Source organism: Trichosurus vulpecula (assembly GCF_011100635.1).
Source record: "Trichosurus vulpecula isolate mTriVul1 chromosome X unlocalized genomic scaffold, mTriVul1.pri SUPER_X_unloc_1, whole genome shotgun sequence".
Taxonomy (NCBI): domain Eukaryota; kingdom Metazoa; phylum Chordata; class Mammalia; order Diprotodontia; family Phalangeridae; genus Trichosurus; species Trichosurus vulpecula.
This window is the reverse complement of record NW_023494377.1, coordinates 6,992,119-7,003,332: the sequence shown is the minus strand read 5'-3', so window position 1 is coordinate 7,003,332 and position 11,214 is coordinate 6,992,119. Positions and strand designations below refer to the sequence as shown.

At 37.2% G+C, this 11,214-nt stretch overlaps 1 pseudogene; it reads right to left on the bottom strand.

Annotated features, from left to right (window-relative positions):
- Window positions 1-1,426: 1,426 nt before the first annotated feature.
- Window positions 1,427-7,153, bottom strand: LOC118833039 (annotated as a pseudogene).
- Between the last annotated feature and the right edge of the window lie 4,061 nt (window positions 7,154-11,214).

Below are 11,214 nucleotides of genomic sequence, written 5' to 3'. Positions count from 1 at the left end.
ATAAAATATTTGACTTGGAGTTGCCTTTCAAGAGAACACATTTGAGGATGGATAGAGCTTAGAAAGGAGAATTTCAGGACTGAGATGGCATTCCAGGCTCTGAATATCAGAACCAGGAGTTGACACAGAAGCCATAATATAAGACTTGAAATGATAAATCCAACAAAGAATGGCTGAGCTTGGAGGCAATTTAGAATCCATGGGGTCTGGAACCTAGAATATCGAACATGAGAGGGACTTTAGATCACAGAAAGTGACAAATATCCAGAGCCAGAGCACAGAAATTGTCTGATACTGTGGGAAGTGAGGACACAGAATATGAGGCCTGGGGGAGTCATAGAGAAGAGAATGTCAGAGTCAGTGTGGTAGGGAGAATAAGTGATATCAGAGACAGCAAAATCCTTAAAACTAGTATTTTAGGACTAGTTTTCACCATAGAATCACACGATGCCAAAGCTCAAGAGTTTTTAGAATATGGATTATCAGAGTTCAGATGGTCCTGAGAACACACAGTATCAATATTGGGGAGTCTTATGCATGTGTTTAGGGGAACAAATTATTGCGAAGCTACATTAAATTTTAAAAACATTAGAAAAAGTATATTTATTCTATAAAATGCAACATATATGTCAATACAATATCTATAAGCACAATGGTCATCTTCTGAATTAAAACTCATGTCCTGAATCACACAGCCAAAGTGGAAATTTTAATATGCAGTACCTAATCTGAATTAAAAAGGAAATAACGAAAAGAAAAAAACTGACAAAAAAGTAAAAGCATGTGGTTTTTTTCAAGGTTTAAGGCTGCTGTACATTTTACTATTGTTATTGACGAATGTGATGTATTTATTGGAAAAAATAAGGTAAGTACACAGGATTCACAAAACAAATAATTTGTGATCTTAAATAATTATATTGCTAATATAGAGATGTCTTTACTCAAACCAATTAAATAAGAAAAAGGGAGAAAACAAGTCAAGCTATCAGAGGTGGGAGGGGACATCGACCATCAAATGACAAGGCTATCAGGGTCTTTAGAAAATATAATATCTGAATTAAAAGTACCTTTCAAGAGAATATGCTGGAGGATGGATGGAGCTTAGAAAGGAGAATTGCAGTGCTCAGATATAGTGCTGGGCCTGGAGTCAGGAAGATCTGTGTTTAAATCTGGCCTCAGAACCTTAAAAGCTATGTGACCCTGGACATGTCACCTAACCCTCATTTGCCTCAATTTCCTCATTTGTAAAATGGGGATAATAATATCTACCTCCAGGGTTGTTGTAAGGATCAAATAAAAAAATACTTGTTTATTTTTGTTTTTATTTAATGGAACACAGCTTTATCAGTAAGTTATCCAACAAGTAAAAAAGTCTCAGACTGAGTCTCTGTGTTTTTCATTTGCTTTTTACTTTTTCTATTTTTTGCCATTTCTTTTTCTTTTTCAAGGAATTAGCTTTTTATAGGAAATACATTTTCAGAATGCTGTCCTGTGTTTTTAGGAGGGAAATGAATTTTGCGCTTAAATTTGGTGGAATTCTCCAAAACTTTGCATGGAGCATGTGGTCCTCGAACCTTGATGTTATTACCGTAATACTTGACTTATTTTCTTTCCATTAATTAGGAGTTGTTTAATCTCAAAGCAAGTTGTACAGCATCGGTATTTTAAAGATGACACGGTCACACCCTTGGCCAACTCCAGTGACTTTGTTTCTCATAATTTTTACTGCTCTAACACTTCCACAGAGAAGTGCTCAGGAGCAGTGGCCTCTTCAAGTTTGGAAGGGAGGTTGTTCTCCACAAATACTGATCTCTTCACCCTCAAAGAAGTGTCAGCTCGAAGTTGGGCACTGATGGGCAATCTCTCTGCACTCTGAACACCATTTCAGTGCCTTTTCAGCAGCAACATAACCATCAATACTTTTCTCTTTAGGTTGAACTTCATGTTTTAACGCAGCAATCTTTTTGGATAAAGTACTCTTGGCTGGAATCAAAGGACAGAATCATGCACATTCTATTAGGCCTGACTCTTTAAAAAAATGACTTCAGCTTCTTTTTCTTACAGGAGACATGTAAATTTCCCACTAATACCACTGTCTTACTGTTTCCTCTTTCCTGTGCCTCGCTGACTTGAATCTTCTTTCTTTTATTTACCTCAAATGAATAATCTGAATTATTGAGAATTTTACCATTTGCTGTTTTGCTTCCCTTCTGGCCTTGAGAAATTTTCCTTTTCTGAATTTTTTTCTTCTTCTTCCTCTTCATGATCAGCGCATCCCAGAGCCTCTGCATTGGAAAACTTTTTCTTCCCTAGAATTCTCTTTGCAAGTGCTTGTTCAATGATAGCACAGGTTTTCTGAGTGTGGATTGCAATCTCATCTTCACTATGTTTTCTCTTCTTACTGTTAGCCTGGCTCACAGCCATATGGATGGGCTGCGTCACCTGTGGAGTTGAGGAGTGATGCCAAGTGGCTTGTGCCACTCTTGAAAAGCTTACGGTTAGGGCTGGCACAGTGCCTGGTACATAGCAGACGCTATGTAATCATTAGCTATTATTGATGATGATCATCATCATAGGAAGTGTGAATTTATGCAGAAACCAGAATATGGCACTTGAGAGGATCTATACAACATACAATGTCTGAGCTTGGAAGCAATTTAGAATCAATGTGGCCTGACCTGGATAGGACTCTCTAATCTGGATTATCAAACGTGGAGGGAACTTTAGAACACAGAAAGTGAGAGATAGTCAGAGTCAGAGAACTGAAGTTGTCTGATCCCATGGGATCTGAGCACACAGTATGTCAGGCCTAGGAGAAGCCATAGAGAGGAAACTGTCAGAGCTGGAAAAACACTTAGAAAAAGAAATATCAGAGCTAGGGAAGCCCTAAGAACATGCAATTTCAGGACTAATTTTGACCAGAGCCATAGATTATCAAAGCTCAGATGGTCCTAAGAAAGTTTGTTTCTGTACTCAGAATAACAAACTTTGACGAATAAAAGGTAAACTTAAGTAACAACAAAATGTATTTAGGGTGTGGGATGCCATATACATGTCAGTATAATTTATGGTGATCCTCTGAATTAACTCTCATGTCCTGAATCACATAGTCAAAGTAGAAAGATAAACATACAGTGCCTAATCTGGTCCAATTTTTAAAAAGGAAAAGGAAAAGGATAATGGAAAACACAATAATTGCTTGCAGTATCTTGCTGGGTTAAAGCTTCTGTAGATATCAATATTATTGTTGGTCAATATTTATTAAAAAAATAAAATACACAAAATTCAAAAAAACAATTTGCGCTCTCAAGTAACTAAATTGCAAATACATATATATGTCATTTAATATTACTAAAATTGATCAAATAACTGAAAAAGAAAAAAACTACCCTAGAATATCAGAGAAGGGAGGCACTTGAGCCTCAAAATAATAGGGCTGTGGGGGTCTTTAGAAAATAGAGTGTCTCATTAAGAGGAAGCTTTCAAGGGAATATATTGGAGGACAGACAGAGCTTCGAATGGAGAATTTCATGTCTGGGACAGCAGTCCAGGTCAGAATCACAAAATTGGAAGTGGAACGAGAAGTCAGAACTCTGAAAGGCATGGAGAACCTAAAATGTCTGTGCTTGCAGGTAAGATACAATTGAGAATTCCTGATCAAGATGGAGCCTTGGTTTCTTGAATGTCAAAGGTGGAGGTGGGGGTGGGGAGGACCTTAGAAGACAGAAAGTGAAAAATGGTCAATGTTAGAATACATATTGTCTGATTCCATGGGATGTGAGTACACAGACTGTCTCTACAGGCAAGGCAGGTAGAACAAGTGATATCAGAGCCAGGAAAGTTCTTAGAACACCCAAGTTCCACTTCAGAGTATAAGAGCTAGGAAGAATCTCAGAGCAGAGATTATCAAAGTTTGAATGGTCCTGAGAACACATATACCTCAGGTGCAAAGGAGTTTTATTTCTTTGCTCAGAGTTCAAATGTAAAGTGAAGGACAAGTAAATTTTTAAAGTATATTTAATATAGAAGATACAACATGTATTTCAGTAAATTTATATCAGCACAGTGGTAAATGTCAGTACTGGGAGAACTGTCCAGGCTCTGAACAACAAAACTGGGAGTTGATAAAGAAGCCAGAATATGAGACGTAGGAAGGTATGCCCAACGTAGAATGTCTGAGCTTCGAGTCAGTTTAGAATCAATGGGGCCTGAGCTAGATGGGAGACATCCAACTTGGAATACCAAACTTGTGAGAGAATTTAAATAACAGAAAATAAGAGATGGTCAGGAGCCAGAGAACAGAAATTATCTGGTTCTGTGGGATCTGAGCACACAGAATGTAGGCCCTGGAGTAGCCATAGAGAAGAGAATGTTAGAGCCAGGAAAGAACACAAAAGTAGGGCTACAAGGGCCAGGAAAGCTCTTAGAACATACAATCTCAGGGCTAGTTTGGGCCATAAAACACACAGTATCAGAGCCAGGAGGGTTCTTAAAATATAAACTATCTGACCTCAGTCCTGAGAGCATACAATATAATTTTGGAGAACATGTTTTGTTTCTGTGCTCAGAGTTACAAGTTATACAGAAGAATAGGTAAAGCTGAACAACAATAAAAAAGTTTATTTGGGGTATGAGATGCCAGCTACATCACAGAATAATATGCATAAGCACAGTGGTGATCTTTTGACTTAAAACTTAAGTCCAGAACCAGAAATTCAAAGAGGAAGTTCGAATATACCAAACCTAATATGAATTTAAAGGAAAAAAGAGAAAGGTATAAAGACCTTCCCAGGCTACTTATTTCATTTTCAAAAGCCTTCCTGTCCTGATATGCTAGGTTTTTTTCCCTTTTCACTTAATCAGTTTTAGCATATTAAATGGGATATATTTATAGTAGTACAGTTATTTAAAATCACAAATTGTTTCTCTCCTGAATCCTTTCTACTTACCTTAATTTTTTAAAGAAATGAACTATTTTATTACCTAATATATCTGAATTTCTTATGATGCCTACTTGTCCAAGAATAGATTCCATATTTCTAGGTTTTAGGGATGTAACTTCCCCACTCCCTTTACAAAATTTCCAATTATATGGAACTGAATGATGTTAATAGTTTCATTCAACTTCACAGAAATATTTTTAAAAAGCATTTCTTGGCATGAACAAATAAGAAATTGAAGGAATAAGATTAGGCAACGAGGAAACAAAACTATTACTTTTTCCAGATGATATGATGGTACTAAGAACTCTAAAGAATCAATTAAAAAATTAATGGAAGCAACTTGAGCAAAGTTGCAAGACATAAAATAAACCCACATAGATCATCAACATTTCTATATATTCCCAACAAAAATCCACAGGAAGAGATAGAAAAATTCCATTTAAAATAACTTCAAACAGTATAAAATACTTGGAAATCTGCTTGCCAAGATATACACAGGAACTATATTGAACACAACTATAAAACACTCTTCATAGAAATAGAAATGAAGACGGATCTAAACAGTTAGAGAAATATTAATTGCTCATGGACAAGCCAAGCCAATATAATAAAAATAACAAAACTACCTAAATTATTTTACTTATTCAGTGCCATTCTAATTAACCTACCAAAGAATTACTTTATAGAGCTATTTAAAATAATAACAAAATTCATCTTAAGGAACAAAAGGTCAAGATTATCAAGGAAAACAATGAAAAAATGGGAAGGAAAGGGAGGGCTTAGCAGTATAAGATCTCAAACTATACTACAAAGCTTTTATCATCAAAACAATTTGGTACTGGGTAAAAAATAAAGAGGGTGATCAGTGGAACAGATTAGGTACACGATATACAGAAACAAATGAGCACAGTTACTTAGTGTTTGAGAAATCTAAAGATCTCTGCTATAGGTGCAAGAAATCACTATTCAACAAAAACTGTTGGGAAAACTGTAAAAAATATCTGGCAGAAACTGGGAATATACAAACATCTCACTGTATACTAAGATAAGGTCAAAATGGATACATGATTTAGACATGAAGGAGGATATCATAACCAAATTAGCAAAGCATGGAAGAAATTATCTGTCAGATCTATGGATAGGGGAAGAGTTCATGACCAAATGAGATAGAAAGATCCATAGAAGGCAAAATGGATAATTTTTATTACATAAAATTTAAAAGCCTTTGCACAAACAAAACCAATGCAACCATAATTAGAAAAAAAGCAGGAACCTGGGGGTAGGCGGGAAAAATTGGAGCATATTTCTCTGATAAAGGTCTCATTTCTCAAATACATAAGGAAATAAGTCAAATTTATAAAAATAAATCCATTCACCAACTGATAAATTGCCAAAGGATACAGGCAATTTTCAGAGCAAGAATTCAAAGCTTTCAATAGTCATATGAAAAAAATGCTCTGAATCACTAATAATTAGAGAAATACAAACGAAAATAACTCTAGGTCTATATTCCAAAGAAAAAAGAAAAGGTCTCATATGTACAAAAAACTTTTTAGCAGTTCTTTTTGTGGTGGCAGAGTTGGAAATTGAAGGAATGCCCATCGATTGGGGAATGGCTGAATAAGTTATGGTATATGAACATGATGGAATACTATTATAAGAAATAATGAAGGGTATGGTTTCAGAAAAACCTGGAAGACTTATATAAACTGATTCAAAGTGAAGTGAGCAGAACCAAGTAAACAATCTACACAGTAAAAGCAATATTGCAAAGATAATCAACTGTAAAAGACTTAATAACTCTGATCAATACAATGATCCACCACAACTCCAAAGCACTCATGATGTAAAATGCTAACCACTTCCAGATGGAGATGGTCTCAGAGAACAGATTGAAGCATATTTTTTCCTTTCTTTATTCTCCTTGATTTTTGGGGAGTGGGAGTGAGGAACATGACTAATACAGAAACATGTTTTGCATGACTTCATATGTATAATGGGTATCATATTTCTTGCTTTCTCACTGGGAGGGGAGAGAGGAGGAAGAGAAGTTGGAACTGAAAATAAAAAGAAAAGAAAAATTGATAAATCCTTAGCTAATCTCTTCAAAAATAAGAGAGCCGAAAATCAAATCAGCAAAGTAGCAAATGAGCAAGAAATCATAGCAAAACTAAAAGAAACAAAAAGAATAATTGGAATATATTACGCATGGTTATATGCTAACAAAATTGAAAACACCTTCAAAAATATAAATTATCCAAACTATCAGAAGACCAAATAAAGATTTTAAATAACCCAATCTCAGAAAAAGAACTAGATTTAGCTGTTGTTGTTTGTCCTTTGTTCTCAAAGAACACCAATGACATCAGGAAGGTGATGTCTTCACTTGCAAGTGAATTGGATTTAAGCAAGGCAGGGCTGTGCAAAGTCACCAGCCTCACTCTGTCCTCCAGAACCATCTGGGTCCAGTGGCAAAATATATATTAGGATGACCCCAGATGTAGTGGGAGACCTTGGCCTTTTTAAGCTAAGGTCTTTCTCAGGTCTCAGTTTTTCTGAGGCAACGTTCTTTCAGCAATTAAGGCTAGGTACCAAATGAGGCCCCAAATGGCCTCTTTTACCTAGTCAAAAAAAAATAAATCTGGGAGAGAAAGACCCTCAGGGTTTCTGGCCAAAAGAGAAACAATTGCTATTTACGCTCACTCTGTGCCATCAAAATCCAAATGATGACCAAATGAGGCTTGGGCTGCGATCTAAGGAACCACTGTAAGGTCTGATGGTATTGAGATGGCCATGACAGTCTCCCCTTAAGGGAGGCTGTAGTTCATAGAAGCTATGCATAGAAACCATTGCTATAAGATGGGAAAATACTAACAGTAGTATTTTTAGATCAATATAGTTGTATGTTCAAAAATAATATCTTGCCAACTTCTAATCTGTCTTCCCCCCACCTGGGTATCTCGAAAATCCCCTGTGTGCCTTGAACCTTGACATGCAAATCAGCTAGCTCCAGGTAGCCACCAAAATCAGAGTTTAAATCTCTCATTATCGAGAGGACACTAGGGAGTACATCTCCCCTCCCCAAGAATATGCCACTCCCAGGCTTCTCAAATGAATGGACCTGGGTCTCTATGATCCCCAACACAGAGCTGCCCTTATGTGAGTTCTACTCTGTTACTATGTCTATGGCTAAGTTGTATTTTGGGTCCCCTTCTTCTCTTCCCCCTTCTAACCCCTCTTCCTTGTCACCTGCCAATAAAACTTAACATTGAACTGATCCCCACTGTTATTTCATACTATTCATGGCATTTGAACTCATTAAGGGTTTTTTCCCCCTGACATCTTTGACTGGCTCACAGTCCTTTCCTTAGGCATTCACCCAGGTCCCTGGACAAGTACTTTCCCTATATTTTTTTTACTTTAAAAATATTTATTTTAAAAATTCTTTTCTTTTTAAATTTTGAGTTCTGAATTGTCTCCCAACCTTCCACCCACCCCTGCCCCACCCATTGAGAAGAAAAGCAAAATTATAGCAATTGTACATATGAAATCATGCAAAACATTTCTATGTTAGCCATATCACAAAAAAGTTTAAAAAACTTCAATTTGCATAAAAACTTTCAATTTGCATAATTCATCAGTTCTCTCTCTGGATGTAGATAGTATTTTTTCATCATGAATCCTTTGGAATTGTCTTGGATCATTATTTTCATTAGAGTAGCCAAGTTTTTTGTAGTTCATTATCACTATAACATTGCTCTTACTCTGCACAATGATCTCCTGATTCTTCTCACTTCACTTTGTATCAGTTGCTGTAGGTCTTGCCATGTTTTTTTTTTCTGAAAGCATCCCCCCCCCCCCGCCAAGTACTTTCCCTATTGACAATTACATCTACAGTGGAGGATTTGGGCACTGTAAGCCCTGTCCTAGAAAATGAGAGTCAATAAATGATCCCTTTGTCCTCCCAGGAGGGACTCCCTTAGGCCAGAGGACTATCACAAAACAACTGGCAGGATACTAGAATAACATGGACAATGTAAGTCAGTTCAATTGGCAGAATAATCCTCATTAGACTAAAGTCTTTACGCACAGCATTTGGGAACCTTTTAAAGAAATTTGGAGAGGAGTGATCATCATCTACAGGTGTCATATTGTGTGAAGGGCGTACTGTCTATATTTTTAGCCTGTTTTTCAGATTGCTGGTGCAATTATTTTAAGATCTAGGCACAGACTCAAATAATAATAGAAAATTGCTTTTGAAAACAAAGTTCTGGAAGAGTCCTGTGGTTTTCAAGACCTCTAGGGCCTAGACATAACCTAGGTTGGAAATGAAAAGGCACCTCCAAGGGAGAAGTTCTGGAGGAGTCCTGTGTGTCTCAAGATTAGAGTTTCCCTATGTGTCTTAGAGATAAAAGATCCAGTGACTTGGACCCTGAGGAGGGGGGGACACCTATTTCTTCCCAGAATGACTTTAGCAATAAAAACTCTTGTGTATGGAGTGGTGCCTAGACACAGTCTCATTGACTGAGCTGACTTGCCTACAATTCTAGCCTCATTAGTTGTGGGGGGACCAAATATAAAGCTGCTAACATTTATTTTCACTGTTCACTATGATAGCCAAAACCAGAATATGGGCTCATGTTATGTGAAGATTCAGGGACACTCTGGCAATGGCCAGATGATGAAAGTTTCAATCCTGACAAGTTCATCTACTGTAAGAATTTATGGGAGATCTGCATTTTGATTAGGAGTAAGAAGAGCAAAAGACTATTGGTAATTTGAAGTGAGAAGTGTTTTATTTGTGTAATGTCAAATATGTTGTTGGCATTTTCTGTATTATATGTCTTGGTAAACCCAAATGACTTTTTTCCTGTGGCCTGACTGGCACCACCAATCCTTGCTTCCTAGCCTTCTTTTATCCCCCCTTCACCACTACCCTAAGAGCTGGGAAAAAGCTGCCACCACCATCTTGGAAAGGGGCACTGTGGGAGGAGGGGGAGGGGACAGAGCTCATCTTTTTTTTAATTCAAGATAATGTGTAACTTACAGACATTCAAGGGGAGTGGGCCACCCCTTTTTCAGCTCTCCCTTTCAGCAGATGACTTAATAAAATTCTTTCTAAATTATTTCAGTTCTGAAATAATGTTTTGAATATTTCACATTTGAAACATTCATCAATAATGACTTCAGAAGGGGGATCTCTGATGGTCGACCCAAGAGGTGGGAATCGACCTACACAGGATCAATCTGCATGGCAAGAACCAGGTGAGTAATTTGAGGGTTTGGGTGGACTACAATCCTTGTTCTTCTGTTTGAACTATACATAATGTAAGGACTGTGTGACACCCTGACCTTTGGAATTACTCAAAATAAGGTTGGAACTAGCCTGGCCACACTTATTGGCAAATGGATTCTTCTTGGATGGATCAATCAAGGGGGCAGATCTGGCATCTGTTAAATTTGGCCAACAGTCCTCTGGTAGATATTTCTATCCCTGTCTCTCCTTTTTTTTCTTTTCCTTATTTCCCTCAACCCTCCTGTGACCATTGTGTCTGTGACTATACTGGCAGCAGCTGCCCTGATATCCTGGTGAGTATGGAACTATGATCCAGGACTCAAACACAATGGATGCCAGTTGAACCACATGAAATGCCAAGAAGCAATTCTTTATCCATTTAGTTGATTGAGCAACCTGATGAATAGATCAGCTAACATCAGTCACTCATTCACTTAGGATGACCTAGGTTAATAAGAGAAGTTCATATATGTAGCAGTCAAAATAAACATTTGTCCAGGGTTGCACATTTCCTAAGCCAAATGCTCATACCCCAACAGTAGGGTAACCCTCTTTTCTCCCTCTCTACATTCCCTACAAGCTTCTCAGGAAAAAACTTTGTCTTACGTCATATCTAGTATTTGCAGATTCTGCTACCTTGGAAGATTTCTAAGGAGAAAATACAGCCAGCCATAAAGACTGCTATGTAAAAATCTGCAGCCAGATAGTTCAATGCCGGGAAAAATTAATGAAGTTTCATACTTGAAACAATTATCCCAGGTTTCTGCAGTCTGATGCTAAATTCTCTATCTCAATAAGCAGGGACTTACTCCCACTTCAGACTTCCACTGGGACGTTAGGTTTCACTAAGAAGAAAAAAAATGCAAGACAGTTTCTCTCCATCATTTCAGCACTGATCAGTGAGAGCTACAGAAATAAAGTCAGACAAGCGAAGAAGGGAAAACTTTTTTTCCTGGTTTGTAGAAATTTATGGCA